Here is a 2,919-nt window from a genome sequence, read left to right as displayed (position 1 = left end):
CCCATTCTCTCACTCCTTATCAGGGAAGAGAACAAAAAAAAACCTACTGCTTGCAGCTCCTTTCCTATATCTCCCACCAACCCAGCAGCCAAACTAACCTGTGTCGCAGAAAAAGGGCTGGAAACACCCTTACTTCAAGCTACCAGGGAGCTGTGTGCCCAAAAACGTTCATTGGAATAGTCAAAAAAGTTGGTTTTCCTTAGTGATTTTTTGTGTGACCAGCAGTAGAAGGCTCTGGGTTCCTTTATTAGACCTTGTCGACTTCTCTTGGGTGTCTTTCACCTGGTCGTAGATTGGATTGCAGGTGATGACAACTTCCAGTTTTTGCATTACCCCAATGCTCCTTTCTTTAGCCACAGTTTGTGCCCCCAGGAAGGCAGATGCAGCCTTCTAGTGTCGTGTAGACCTGCTGAAGAGAGAATAGTTAATAAAAGGGAAAAACAAAACAAAAAGCTCTAGATCTCGGGAAACGTTGCTGCTGAAAAGCTCCAAAATTATAATACTCAAACTGATTGCATGAAATTTCCAGCTGTTAAAAGCTGATCTTGATTCCTCCTTTAATCACTCTGAACACATAATACATGTCTAAAATTAAAGGTCATCCACTCACCCAGGGCCCTACAAACGTGCTTTGACATTAAAAGGTTTACAATTAAAATCCACCAGGGCTGGGAGGTTCCAGCAGGGCTGTAGGGATGCAGCAAGGCTCTTCCTGGGGCAGTGAACACTTTTTATTCCGTGTTGGGGCTGAGGGAGAGGGGCTGGCTGGGATCAGGCAGGGGGACCCCATCCTGCTGCTCCTGGGGGTGCTGGCAGCTCCGACCAGCGGTGTGGCCGAGCTCAGGAGCAGGGGCAGGGACGCTGCCCACGGCCAGCCGAGCCTGCAGAGCTGGGGCAGCTCCGAGGAGAGCTGGGAAGCCGGAGCCGTGTCCTGGAGCAGCCGGGGATCGCTGGGACCGCAGTCAGGCACAGCTCCAGCTGTGGCACAGCTGGGAGCATCCAGGCTGCAGCCCAACGGGACAGCGGCAACTGCGCAGCAGCAGCGGGGCTCAGCCCCGGCTCGGGGCACCCAGCTGAGCTGGCTGGGCTCGGACACAGCCCAGAGCTGCCCTACAGCTGTCCCCGAGCCCTGGAAGAAGAGCAGAGCTCTCAAGGCCCTTACACTTTGATGCATTAATGTTTAGGAGAAATATGGCTGTTTCTCTACTTAAAATTATTTCTTTACCAGCAGAGCGGAGACACTCTTTTTCTTTACATTTCTGTCAAAAAACAATTGGTGTGTCAGGTTGCATTATGCCACATCATTTGGTGAAACATGAGCTGACATACTGGAACTGAAAGGTATTTGAACATATCATGTCAGAAACTGGAAGCAGAAATACAGGCTCTTGCTCTCTCTCTCTTGGCAGAAGTTCTTCTTTTCCACTCTTGTTTTAATTCCTCTTGATTGCCAATTAAAAAAAAAAAATCACTGCGAAGACAAGTGTCCAGTTTTGCTGCCTGAGCTCAATGCCCCTTTAATCTTTCCTTCTGTTCTTTGAGAAAATGCAACAAAGCCATGAAAGCAGAAGAAATCTACCCAGGTGAGAGAATTTGCTTACAAAAATCACCTGTGAGACTCGACAACCTGAAGAAAGATTAATTAAACAGAAATTTGAAAATTAAAGAAACCAAAAACCCCCAAGGAATCAATATGTCAGTGTGTAAGAAACCAGAGAAACCTGATGCCAGTCATCATCATTTTATGGGATGATACATGTCAAAGATTGAAGCTGAGAGATTGGCAGGTTTTTTTTCAAGGAGAAATCCAGGGCTGCTGTGTCAGTGTGACAGGATTAGGAACCAGCCTTAGGCATCCTCTTGCTCTTGGTCAATCTGAATTTTTGTGCCCCGACCTCTACTGATATCTCACCCAATTTATATACTCATTCATTCATTTAATTGTGTGCTTTTTCATTGATGTTTTTCCAGAAACTGAAGAAAAGGGAATACAACCTCATTGGTGTTTGCTCTCCTTTCCACCACTTTGGTATGCACTCTCTTTTCTGTCACTGCTGGGTGCTTTCTTTTCTTTTCTGTCTTCCTTCCTTGGTTCTGTTCTTCCCTTTCATAACTTCTCAGCACATTGCACTTTTCCTCACTTTCAGCCTTCCCCTTTCCTGTGTTTCTCCAATCACCTTATGAAACTCCATCCTTTTCCTGTATTGTTTTACGTTCTTTCTCACTGGAATTGTCTTCTCTTGTCTTGCTCGGGAGTTGAATTTTGCTGGGAAGGGCTTTCAAAAAGCTGCTGCTTCCCCAGTTTTCTTCTGCTGTGATAGTTACCCGAGATGAGACTGCTTTGGCCTGCATTAATATTTAGAGACTTGTTTTATGAATCTGAAGATTGATTTAGCATGAGAGTAATGCAGGGAAACAGATGAACCATGGAAATGGTAAGGTCTACTTTGCTAAGATTCATAAATCTAAAAGCCGTGCTGAGGTGAACAGCTTTCAGAAGAGCAAAACCTAATGACAAAATCATTGAGTGTCTAAAGTCTTAAACAAGCTCAAAACTTATCTTTCACAGGCAGCAAAAAACGATCTTTAATGGTTAAATACATTCTCCAAACTCTTACAGAATTACAGCCTTTCTCTTTAAAATGCACAAAGTCTAAGGAGTTCAAGTAACAGTAGTTTTCCTAGGCAGTCAGGTGATAAATGTGCTATTTGCTAACATCATGTATGCATTTTCTTACAAAAGCACAGCATATCTTAAAATGTTCTTTGTACTGCCATCCTTTTCTTTTCAAAAATTATGGGCTTTTTTTGCCACTGAGGTTTTTTGTCTTCTAGATACCAAACCCAAACACTTTTCAAGGTCAAACCATGCAGTACAAATTTAATTTCAGCATGGACATGTGAAATTGTAATCAATGC

This window comes from Corvus moneduloides, chromosome 14 (assembly GCF_009650955.1).
Source record: "Corvus moneduloides isolate bCorMon1 chromosome 14, bCorMon1.pri, whole genome shotgun sequence".
NCBI classification, from domain to species: Eukaryota; Metazoa; Chordata; class Aves; order Passeriformes; family Corvidae; genus Corvus; species Corvus moneduloides.
Note: the sequence above shows the minus strand (reverse complement) of the source record.